Source organism: Lepidochelys kempii, chromosome 9 (assembly GCF_965140285.1).
Source record: "Lepidochelys kempii isolate rLepKem1 chromosome 9, rLepKem1.hap1, whole genome shotgun sequence".
NCBI classification, from domain to species: domain Eukaryota; kingdom Metazoa; phylum Chordata; order Testudines; family Cheloniidae; genus Lepidochelys; species Lepidochelys kempii.
In genome coordinates, this window is record NC_136388.1 from 43,710,229 (window position 1) to 43,723,553 (window position 13,325).

Sequence of the window (13,325 nt, forward strand, 5' to 3'; positions counted from 1 at the left end):
TCCCACTGCAAGTTTATCTGAAGCTGACTCTTAGTTGTTTCACTTCATAGTATTTGAACCGTTTATAGACATGCCCAAAGACAGTACATTTCTTCTATTATTGCTTAATAGTTTCTCATCATTTTCCTGAATTCAATTTCAGAGAGCAATCCTTCAAGGATATGTGTACGTTTTAATACAAGGAGGGGACCAATCATTTTTAAGTTTATTTATGCCATGGCAATCTTCTATATACCCCTCATAGCCCTGGGAGGGGTGGAGTTGGAGAGGGAGAATTAAAGATAAGATGGCTTATTGATTAAATTTCATAAAATAGAACAATTTGTCCACTTGGTTACTTCTAAAGTGATAGTGTTTGTGGTATAAAGGTGACAGAAAAGTCACATTCGCTTTTGGCATATTTCTCATATTTTATTTTTATTTGGATACATAAATAAGCTAATGCTTTTTTCCCTTTTATCCCAACATTTCTGAAATATTTGTTCACTGAGGATTTGTATCCATTGCATTTTAATTTTAGTAAAGAATATAAAAAAATTAAACAGCACAACACAATCTTTCAATTCCTGTTACTTCTATTACAGAGGTGAGTGTCTGTCATTCCAGTTATGATTATGGCCCATTCAGTCAGAAACAGAGGATCTGATTCTCATGTACATCAATGCAGCTTTGCATTACTCGGACAGTGAAAAGGGACCTTAAAGTGGATGTAAGTTACATTTATACCCACTTGATAGACCCTTTGCTGGCAGAGCATTGTAAAATGGCCTCCGCATATAGGAGAATCCAACCCAGCATGTATAGCTTTAAAAGAAATGGGCTCAATCCTGAAAAAGTAAGTACAGCTCAAGTTAAAGGGCTTTGCTTGCATGAAAGTCTCAGTTAACACTGTGGGCATGGGGAGGCAGGGCCCAGTCTGTATAGTGCTGATCACTCTGCCCCTGATCCAGCAGAGCACTTACACACCTGCTTAGCTTTACAGCATGAGGGTCGTTCCATTGGCACCCAGCAGGCTTGAGCTGATAATCCTCTGCACTACAATGGGAGTCAGATATAGGTCACTTACCCTGCTGGGCCTCAGCTAGCTATTACTTCTGGCTGGCGAAGGCAAGGATAGCAGCCCTCAGGGCTGCTCTAAGTAACAGAGGCTAGACTGGTCCCCTCATGACTGTCCAACTGGCAGGAGATTGCTGAAGTACAGTGCAGTCCAGCTATGCACCTCAGTGCCCTCAACTGGCCTAGGGAACACCCTATCTATGTGGAGGCAAAGGGGAAAATGAGTGGCAATGGCGTTTTTACATGACACAGGCATTTCTCTTCACCTGGAGAATCCCCACATGCCCTGTTGGGGCAGTTTTCTATTCCCTTTATGGCAGATGCGGCCCTACGTTTCCCTAGTTAAAGTCCAGTCAATAACCACTTTGTGTAGATATTTGCCCATGGGGAATAACCATGTTGTATCAAAGAGTTTCTCCCACAAGGGGAGAGGGAGCAAGTAGAAGGGCTAGCCTGTCAATCAGCTGTCAGACACCCAGGCATTTTCATGATGAATTCGGCTCTGTGGATGCTTTGTGGCTTGGCTGATGAAAAAGCAGATTTTTTTTTCTTTACCAAATTCCCAGTGTCGCTGTTCCAGTATACCACTTTACGAGTTGTTGTTTTTTAATTAAATAAAAAAAAATCATATGAAACCTTTTTGGAAAAAACAAAGTTTGAAGCTTAATTTATGCAAAGTTTTAAAATGTTTAGTTCAAAATTATAAAAATTATACTCTTGTTATAGAAACAAAGTTTTATTTTTCTGTCACTTATATGCCTAGTGTTGTGTGTGATTTCTATTCAGAGACCAAGATGTAGCAGTGGTTTTTTGCTTTACATAGTAGTTGCACTTGTATTTTATGGTTTCATATGTATATGCAATAAAGAGAGAACAAAACCTAATTCTCTGTCCTATACATTATGGATGCTCATCCCCCAGGAAATCTTTCTTTTTCATAGAATAAAACTAGTAGCCTGATCTTCAATCTTTCTTTGTTTCTCTTCATATGTTTTGTGCTATCATGAATAGGTTGATGTTTAATATGTTAATTTTTTAGAAATTGATTTAGTCTTGGCATCTACTGTAGTTGTGCCATGCTGCTATATTTATAAGCAATGGGAATCTGTCTTCTAGTCTGTGATTTTATACTAGTCTGCAGTATAATTTTTCAATTACATTATCTTAGATGCTTCGTTTTGTTTACCTATACTGTACATCTAGCATTCATAAAGTATATGTGACAAAAGAAAGCTACATTGTTGTGCCTTACATGATAAGTCCTGAACCATCTTCCATAAAATGATGAATCTTTGTTGTCATTGAACCAGCACGGAAGTGAATTATCTAAAAGACACCAAGGATTCAGTTGTAAAAAAGTATATTTTCCTAGAGTGTGTTCCAATGGCCAAAAGTTGCAAAGAAAATATTTGGAACAAAAGGTTAGTTCTGATTCGATAGACATGTTTAGCATTGCAAGTACACTTACCTCCCACGCTGCATAGCAATGAGAAGAGAACTTGGTGAGAAAGTTCAAACCGCTGAAGATTATCCTTTCACAGATAAACTTTTCTTATAGGTCACTGCTGAAAATTGTCAGATTATACCTCTGAGGAGAAGTGCTTTTTCCACTTAGACATTTTGAAAAATTCTAACTTCTCTCAAATAAAAGTAATAACCTTTTAAATAAGATATACATTTTATGTCAAGATAATGCCTTCTAATGTAAATTAGAGAAATAATAGCCTTTGGAAAAGGCAAACGACATTACTGTGAGTCGCATAGCAAAATATCAGCTTTTCTTTTTTTCTATTGTTACCGTTAGTGTTGATGTTTCCCTTTCCCCTCCAATCTTGAATTTTCTACAGCTTCTAACCCACAATCTAGAATCTCTTTTGCATTCTCCCTACATCTTTTGTAAATAAACTTGCAGGCTGCATTCCTGTGTCAAAAAAAACATGTGGTGTTATGTAGTTCAAATTGTCAACAACTTTCTCATTTGGAATTTCCAAAATAAATTGCATTAGCTCATGAAGATCTGCTAATCCAATGTAAATGTATACACTTTTTATTTGGCTTCTCTTTCTGAACAAATTAAAAACACATGTAGTTTTTCAGGATTGATAGCATATCAGTTACTACAATAACAAGATCCAAAAAAATCACAAAACGTGGTGATGTTTTGTAATCCTCCATCTTTGGCTTAATGTGAACACAATATTGAAAGTAATTAGTAGATTTTTTCAGAAAACATTCTAGATGGTTCTTCTTAAAATAGGGCCCAGTTCTGCTCCAAATGATGTCAGTAGCAAAAGTCCCATTAACTTCGGTGGCTCAGAATTTGGATCCTTAGGGCTTGTCTACACTACCGCTTAAATTGATGCAACTTCCATAGCTCAGGGGTGTGAAAACGCAACCCCCCTGAGCGATGTAAGTTACATCGACTTAAAGTGGTGGGAGAGCATCTAGCTTCCACCTCTTATTGAGGTGGAGTAATTATGTTGATAGGAGAGTGCTCTCCCATTGGCATGGTGCATCTTCACCAGACGCGCTACATCGGCACAGTTGTGCCGATGTAGTGCGGTAGTGAAGACAAGCAGTTGGAGGGGAACATACTTCCTAATACATTCAATACTGAAAGGAACTTGCATTTTTCCCTGTAGGTATGTTATGGGTGTTAAGGAGGGTATAGGGGGTCAAAGAGCAGCTATATTTGTAAATAACCAATCATTTGTGACTTTTTCATGTCCATGTTTATAAAACAGTGTCTTTAGGAGATATGACACTAATTCGCTATAGATGAGTAGATGGTTGAGAGGTTTCCATAAAACAGTTTTTTTTTGTTGTTGAAAAGTTACCTCTTTTCAACAATCAATTTTTATTACGAGAAACTGTCGACATTTGATCTTTTGCGAAAGATTTGTGTGCCTTTAAAAAAATGGTATTGAAAACATTATCAATATGGTTTTCAAATTGTTTTATTTACTGAAACCTGTGTTGTGCAGGCTTTTCTTACAAGACCTACAGCCTCTCAAAAAGTTCCCAAGCCAGATTCCTGGAAGCTTTGACATTGTTTTGAAATAATTTAGTAAATAAGCCCTGACAAAGCAAGTTAAATAAAGTTTCCATAAACCTTTTTTAATGAAAACTGTTGAAAAACCTGGGAAAGCCCTGCTGAATATTCCATTAACCAAACTGCTTCAGAGTCAAGAATGCTTCCCACATGTCTGCAAAGAGTAAAGCAATAATCAGTCAAGAACCACTGTTACCTCTGTGGGGATCAGGGAACACTGATTACATTATGATTATCTTGGGTCTAATTGCCTACTTTTCTTTTTAATGATACTCAATTTGCAAGTGAAATGGATGCAAGTCATGGGTGGCAGAGATGGAGGGGGTGAATTTTCTTCAGTATAATGAAGGAATAACTCTACTGTTAAATGGCATCGATGAGGAAGAACAGGAAATCTTTGAGAGTCGCCTGTCTGGATCCTTAACTGGATGTTCATTCTTATAGCCAGTGAATTCTCTCCTCTCCTGGCTTTCTTTCCAAAACCAAATATCAGTGAAGAACACTGATCCTCTAGCATTTATCCTCTTTCATCTTTGTAATTTGTTTAGACCATATTAAAAAAGGGTATCTTACATTATATTTTTGCCTCGTTTTGTTTTTAATCCGGCTTTGAGCATATTTCTCACGTTGATCTTCTCATTTTGTTTTCATACAGAATAGTAACTAAGGACCTAGTTTTAAATGGGCAATTTTTCAGCTCTACCATAAATAACTAATTTGCTTTCTCCAGCTGAAAACTGATCTACCATTTTTCCAGTATTAGCCATCATCTTAGCTGTCTATGTTTTGGGTCAGATAGCTAGGAGAGTTAAGGTGTATGGCCCATGTTTTGTCAATAACTGCATCCCCCCTCATTGTCTCCTTAATGACAAATCTCTGTCTTTCCATTGCAAAGTGTTGCAGTGATGTCCCAGACGTGCAGATGTTAAGATGACATTAAAACAGAAAGCAGGCAGTGTGTGATTTGATCGTAATAATCTTTACAAATGTTGAAGGGAACAAATACCAAACCTGTTCAGGCAAATGTAATGATGATAAGGTAGCTTTCATTCATTTGCAGAATAGCATGCCCTATTTGAAAACAATTGTATTGCAGCAGTATTTGTACATTATAAACATAACAGGCCATGTCCTCTGCTGATGCAAATCTCTGTAATTCCAGAGACTTCGATAGAACTCAACCGATTTACACCACCTGAGGATCTGACCCCATAAATCTTCCTTCCTTGTTTTTACAAGAAATCGTTTCAAGTTACATTTTGCTGCTTCTACAGCTGGTGTCACTCTGCATACATGCCTAAAAGAAGCTCCCTTAACATGAGATGAAGGATGACTTTTAGCTATGTATTCCACAAAGGAATGTTTTAAATTTTGGGCTGTCACTCAAGCAACTACAAAAGAATCACTCAGAATGATGATTTAATATTTTTGATAGCTACAAAAAACATTACTGGAATGAAAATTATTGCAAGACCAAAACTCTGTAGAGCACATTCTGTTTCACATCTCTTGTTGAATTTCTCCTAAATCCTGCAGTAGTGTTGGACCAGAGAATATCAGGTCAGACTTCCAAAGAAACAGCATTTAAAAGTTTATTCAGTTATAAGCATTTCCACCAGAGTGGATAAAAATCAATGATTTTTAAAAAAAAATCAGATTTTTTTTATTTAAATTGGATTTTTTTGATAAAATGCTTTTTGAGGAAAAAAACTATCTAAATATATGTTATAGCTCAAAGATATCTCATCATGGAATAGGGTCTATAAATTCTAATTCTATAGTATCAGACAGTTTATTCATGTAATGTTTAAGAAAAGTTTTGTAAGTGAGTTCCAATAGTTCATGGATTAGGGGCCCAATTTTATGGTGCTCCAGAGGCTTCTGTACAGATTATTTAGGTTAATCTTTCTATCTACCCAGTGGGACTCAGTGCTAAGTCTAGAACAGTGGTTCCCAAAGTAGGGGTGCTGCTTTTTCAGGGAAAGCCCCTGGCGGGCCGGGCTGGTTTCTTTACCTGTTGCATCCGCAGGTTCGGCTGATCACAGCTCCCACTGACCACGGTTCGCAGTTCCAGGCCAATGGGGGCTGCGGGAAGCGGCGTGGGCCGAGGAACGTGCTGGCCACCCTTCCCGCAGCCCTCATTGGCCTGGAGCGGTAAACCGCAGCCAGTGGGAGCCACGATCAGCTGAACCTGCAGACGCGGCAGGTAAACAAACCGGCCCAGCCCACCAGGGGCTTTCCCTGAACAAGCAGTGCCCCTAGTTTGGGAACCACTGGTGTAGAAGATACCATCAGAGATGCTTAGTTTTGCAGTTCTGAAACTGTTGATTTGTGTCTCCAGAGGTTACAACATGCTTGTTGACAGCAAAAATGTTTTAAAATAAATAATATATAGAGATGAGAAATAACAGACCTCAATTCTATTGTCCCTCTTCAAATTTGTGTACACAGAGTCAATCTCTTACCTCTCTCTAAAAGTGCAAAGTTTCAAAAAGTTCAATGAATAGAAGATTATTGGGGGCGGAATAGATCTGGACAAGGAGAAGAAGTCTGGAGATAAATGTGAGAAGTGAGGGACATATGCTTGTTTTGTTAAAATATTGTATGTTTGCTGTTGAAGAAAAAAATCCAGAATACTTAACTTTGTTGTTAAGTTAACTTTGTTGTTCACTGTTTTAAAAATGTATAGTGTGTACCTTCTAAAAATGAAACCTACATCTATCTCTGACTTGAGAAGAATATGTATTAAGGTTATAACAACCAACAAGAATGCACTTTTATGCTGAAAATCATGATTAAATCGAGTCTTCCTGACTAGTGATTTAAATCAATTTGTTTAAATTAAATCCACCCTGATTTCCACCCTGCCATTGACAGCCTTTGCCCCGTAATCTCCACTTGCACTCCTGCATATTTCTCCTGTCCATTAAATGCATCATGACTGTTTCCATGCTACTTGTTGAAGCGATGTGCATGAATCCTTCAAAGTGGGAGAATTCAGTTTTAGGGTCCAACACGTTTTTGTACTTTCAGATTGATCCTGCACTATGGGAAGAATACTGTGCATCTTGGTTAATGGATCCTTCTTCCCTTGGTGGTTAGGTACAGGGAGTGGATTAACCTAGTTAACCTAAGTGACTACTGCATGTCTCTAGGCTCCATTTTATCGCACAAATACAGCTACAACAAACAAAGCATTTATTGGGCAGTATAAACCTTGACGTTGGTGGAATTGGCAGTCTGACGGCATAGTTTTGAGTTGTTTGACAAACGTCTATAAAATCACATTGGCTTAGCTGAACACCAATAAGAGCTACTGTAAATTGCTTTATATTGAAATTAAATTTACTGAATGCTAAGGAAGTTTTAGAATAAGCTAAAACAAAATAGCCAAAAGCAGCACATATTCAGATGGATTTTTTTCATGCATGTTTTCCAACAGCTGTTTTTATTTTGGGTTTAATTTAAAATATAGTCAACTTAATTCCATGTTCAGTTTCATCAAAGCCTGCCAAAAATCCTCAGATTTTGTTTCACAAAGATCATTATCAGGTTCTGAGCAATTGTATGCTTATTACTTTCATATTTTACATTTCTGGGGTTTCATATACTACCCAAGGGCATGTCTTTACTCAAAAAATAACATGGGTTGGCATGCTTTTCATTTACCTTTTTTCGTTATTACAGACATACTGTCCTAAGACCTGTTTTAGAAATGAGCCTATTTTATTATTTAACCAACTGTGTTTTATGTTTGTCCGCTGAAAGAAAAACCAGGCTTTTGGGTTAAGGGGTGTGTGTGTCTATATATATGCGTGCATGTGTGTGTGCATATAGATACGTGTGTGTGTGTGTGCGTGCATGTTTGTGTGTGTATATAATATAATTTTGAGCCAGGTTCTCACTTTTACGAAGGCCCTTTTCCAGTGTTCTGTCAGCATAAAGGGAGACTTTAAAGTCGGTATAAACAGGTCCCTTTACATGGCTAGAGCACCGTAAATCAGAATCTGGCCCTTTGTGTCTGAATATATACCTTAAACTTGTAATTTTCTTTTGAGGGTGCTGGGCACTTTCTGTAAACTGCTATCTATACACCTTCAACTCACGTTGATTTCAGCACACCTTCATGGCACACAGTGCATCTCATTGATCATTCAGTATCTTGTACGATAAGGATTTTATTGCTCTGAATTGACAGCATAGGATACTGAAGACCATATGGACAGCACATGTGTAGTGGCAGTACACGTTTTACATGACAGTCTAACCTCACTCTATTCTCAAATATTCCTTAACTCTGAACAGGAGGGATCACATCTAGGATACAGAAAAGTGTTCAGTCTTCATAACCATTCAGTACGTGGTCTCTCTGAAAAGGCTGAGTTTGATGGTGATGGATTTTGTAATGCCAATGCATACCTCTTGGGAACTAGGCTAACATCACCTCCTTTTCATATAGATAACTGAATAGCCATCTAATAGTATCCATTTCCAGTCACTATTGCTGGATTTGAATGGATGACCTAGGTGAAAGTCTCTGTATCTCATTACCAGTCCCCTGGGCCAGCCAGTCCCTGCACTGAAATATTTAACCTCTGGTTACTCGCTGAACATCCATTTCAATATTTGCAACACTTAGGCCTATTCTGTATATTTTAACATTCAGCCCCAAATTCATGAAGATAAACTGAGTTCTGTTACATTGGTGCATTGGCATCAATGGGGTGGCAGCAGTGGAAATGCAGGATTTGCCACAGTATCTAGAAGAAATTAACAAACTCGTACAGATAGCAATAAAAATACATTAAATTTGAATGCAGGGAATTGAAAATGGGAAATAAATAGTATTTTATTATTATTATTTCTTGCTAGAACATTACGTGATTTTACAACGAAGCTACTTGCTTATGTCTAGTACTGCCGTGGAGGATACTGACATTGAAAATGGAATTAAAATGACAGTGTCGTCTTTATACAGCGGTGAGAGGTTTAAGATGTATGTATCTTGTGGTTATGTTTTGTTTACATTCAGGTGACCATATGTTAATGTGACAGATCTGCTCAGAGCTTCTTTCAGTAATTTGCCCACCTGCCATACCTTAGATTTCCTAAGATTATTACAAATGAGCCTGATTCAAAATGAGCCTCTGCAGGATCTACAGTGACATAAGTTGTTGCATAGGTTATGGATATCCCACTCCGTAATGTGGATAAAAATTAGGCACTCCATGGGCACCTCTTTCTCGGGGTTAGATATGGTCTCTCAGGAGAAGCAGAACACCTGCACTTTATGATGGCAGGGTTGTGCTGGCTTTGCACTGTCCTGGGTGAAGAAATGAATGCTGCTGAGAATTGGGGGGTGGGGACTTGGGATTGCTGGGTGTGAGAAGCTATCTTGCCTGAGCTTTGCTCCTTTGGGCAGCGCTGCAAGTTGATGCTTCAGAACTTTTCTGTCTGTCTGTCTGTTTGTTTTTAAACTGTTGCATCCATTTTAGAATATGTGGCTTTCTGGGTTCACGTGGCTCAGGGAAGTGATGGATACACAGTCCCGAATCCAGCCTTAAGGTCTGATCCTGCAAGATTCCTGGGCACTCTGGCCCCAACCCAGCAAAGCGCATGCTCAACTTTCAGCACATCAGGACCATGTCTTTAAGCACTTTGCTGAATAGGGGCCCGTGTGTCCAGCACCTTGCAGGATCAAGAGTTTGATCTGTCTGTCACAGATCTGGTCAGGTGCCCTCTCAATGGCCACCCACCAGAATGCTCTGAGGGGAATCCAAGCCTCTGGGTTCTTGGATCCCCAAAGTGTTTTTAAGTCTCCTGGTGCCTGATCAGCCACTGCCCCTAGGCATGCTCTCAGGGTGCAGACACCCCCTTCTGAGAGCTGGAACCCGCTGTCCAGCTGCCTCGCCCCGGCACAGCGCTGATGCAACAGACTCCCCTATACTTCAGCATATGCTGTCCTGGAGCACCACCCCCAAAGGTCTGAATCTTCTAGTTACAACTGAACTCTCTCTGAAGGCACGCAGTTGTTGTGAAGCTTTCAACACATAGAGACTTGAATAAGCCTAACACGTTATTGGTAGGGCTGTCAAGAGATTACAAAAATTAATTGCGCAATTAATAGCACTGTTAAACAATAAGAGAATACCATTATTTAATTTTTTGGGATGTTTTCTACATTTTCAAATATATTTATTTCAATTACAACACAGAATACAAAGTGTACAGTGCTACTTTATATTTATTTTTGATTACAAGTATTTGCACTGAAAACCCCCCCCAAAAGAAATAGTATTTTCAATTCACATAATACAAGTACTGTGGTGCAATCTTTTTATCATGAAAGTTGAACTTACAAATGTAGAATTATGTACAAAAAAACCTGCATTCAAAAATAAAACAATGTAAAAATTTAGAGCCTGCAAGTTCACTCAGTCCTACTTCTTGTTCTGCCAATCACTCAGACAAAAACAAATTTGTTTACATTTGCAGGAGATAATGCTGCCCGCTTCTTGTTTACAATGTCACCTGACAATGAGAACAGGCGTTCGCATGGCACTCTTGTAGCCGGCGTAGCAAGATATTTACATGCCAGATGCGCAAAAGCTTCATGTGTCCCTTCGTGCTTCCGCCACCATTCCAGGGGACATGCGTCTATGCTAATGGTGGCTTTTGCTCGATAACAATCCAAAGCAGTGCAGACTGATGCATGTTCATTTTCATCATCTGAAATGATGAAATGATGCCACCAGCAGAAGGTTGATTTTCTTTTTTGGTGGTTTGGATTCTGTAGTGTCTGCATCAGAATGTTGCTCTTTTAAGACTTCTGAAAGCATGCTCCACACCTCATCCCTCACATATTGGAAGGCACTTCAGATTCTTAAACCTTGGGCTGAGTGCTGTTTAGATCTTTAGAAATCTCACATCGGTGCTTTCTTTGCACTTTGTGAAATCTGCAGTGAATGTGTTCTTAAAATGAACAACATGTTCTGGGTCATCATCCAAGACTGCTATAACATGAAATATATGGCAGAATGCGGGTAAAACAGAGCAGGAGACATACAATTCTCCCCCAAGGAGTTCAGTCACAAATGTAATTAACACATTTTTTTAACGAGTGTCATCAGCATGGAAGCATATCCTCTAGAATGGTAGCCGAAGCATGAAGGGGCAAACGCATGTTTAGCATATCTGGCACATAAATACCTTACAATGTCAGCTACAAAAGTGCCATGCATATGCCTGTTCTCAATTTCTGGTGACACTGTAAATAAGAAGAGGGCAGCATTATCTCCTGCAAATGTAAACAAACTTGTTTGTCTTAGTTATTGGCTGAACTAGAAGTAGGACTGAGTGGATGTGTAGGCTCTGAAGTTTTACATTGTTTTGTTTTTGAGTGCAGTTATGTAACAAAACAAAACCTACATTTGTAAGTTGCACTTTCATGACAAAAAGATTGCACTACAGTACTTGTATGAGGTGCATTGAAAAATACTGCATTTAGCCGTATGGAGTGGAAATCTATCAACTGCATGAAGAAACTTGTACAGATACAGACAGACATCATCTTCCTTTCCAAATGCAAACAGATGGACATCGTACCAAAAGGACTGAAGGTCAAAAATCCATTACAATCTACATACCACACAGACTATGCTGACAGCTTGTGCCTCACGCTCTCAAAGAAACTGCGGAATCACCTGATCAAGATCCTCTACAGCAAACAGGGAAAGATTAAGAATGAGCTCTCAAAAATGGATACTCTCATAAAGAACCAACCTTCCACACAAACTTCCTCGTGGCTGGATTTTACTAAAACTAGACAAGCCATTTACAACGCACACTTTGCTTCTCTACAAAAGAAAAAAGACACTAAACTTTCTAAACTACTACATGCTACAAGGGGCCACAGCAATGGTTCCCTCACCCCACCTAGCAATATTGTTAACCTATCCAACTATACTCTCAGCCCAGCAGAAGCAGCTGTTCTATCTCGGGGCCTCTCCTTCTGCCCCTCCACCCCCACGAACATGATACAGTTCTGTGGTGACCTAGAATCCTATTTTCGACGTCTCCGTCTCAAGGAATATTTCCAAAATACCTCTGAACAACATACTAATCCACAGAGGTCTCCCTGCCAACACTACAGAAAGAGGGATTCTAGATGGACTCCTCCTGAAGGTCGAAACAGCAGACTGGACTTCTACATAGAGTGCTTCCGCCGACGTGCACGGGCTGAAATTGTGGAAAAGCAGCATCACTTGCCCCATAACCTCAGCCATGCGGAACGCAATGCCATCCACAGCCTCAGAAACAACTCTGACATCATAATCAAAAAGGCTGACAAAGGAGGTGCTGTTGTCATCATGAATAGGTCGGAATATGAACAAGAGGCTGCTCGGCAGCTCTCCAACACGAGTTTCTACAAGCCATTACCCTATGATCCCACTGAGAGTTACCAAAAGCAACTACAGCATTTGCTCAAGAAACTTCCTGAAAAAGCACAAGATCAAATCCGCACAGACACACCCCTGGAACCCCGACCTGGGATATTCTATCTACTACCCAAGATCCATAAACCTGGAAATCCTGGGCGCCCCATCATCTCAGGCATTGGCACCCTGACAGCAGGATTGTCTGGCTATGTAGACTCCCTCCTCAGGCCCTACGCTACCAGCACTCCCAGCTACCTTCGAGACACCACTGACTTCCTGAGGAAACTTCAATCCATCGGTGATCTTCCTGATAACACCATCCTGGCTACTATGGATGTAGAAGCCCTCTACACCAACATTCCACACAAAGATGGACTACAAGCCGTCAAGAACACTATCCCCGATAATGTCACGGCTAACCTGGTGGCTGAACTTTGTGACTTTGTCCTTACCCATAACTATTTCACATTTGGGGACAATGTATACCTTCAGATCAGCGGCACTGCTATGGGTACCCGCATGGCCCCACAGTATGCCAACATTTTTATGGCTGATTTAGAACAACGCTTCCTCAGCTCTCGTCCCCTAAAGCCCCTACTCTACTTGCGCTATATTGATGACATCTTCATCATCTGGACCCATGGAAAAGAAGCCCTTGAGGAATTCCACCATGATTTCAACAATTTCCATCCCACCACCAACCTCAGCCTGGTCCAGTCCACACAAGAGATCCACTTCCTGGACACTACAGTGCTAATAAACAATGGCCACATAAACAC

At 39.7% G+C, this 13,325-nt stretch overlaps 1 protein-coding gene across 4 annotated transcripts in view; it reads left to right on the top strand.

Annotated features, from left to right (window-relative positions):
• Positions 1-13,325, top strand: part of LOC140917371 (glypican-5) — a 617,795-nt gene that overhangs the window by 197,874 nt on the left and 406,596 nt on the right. The window lies entirely within an intron of this gene.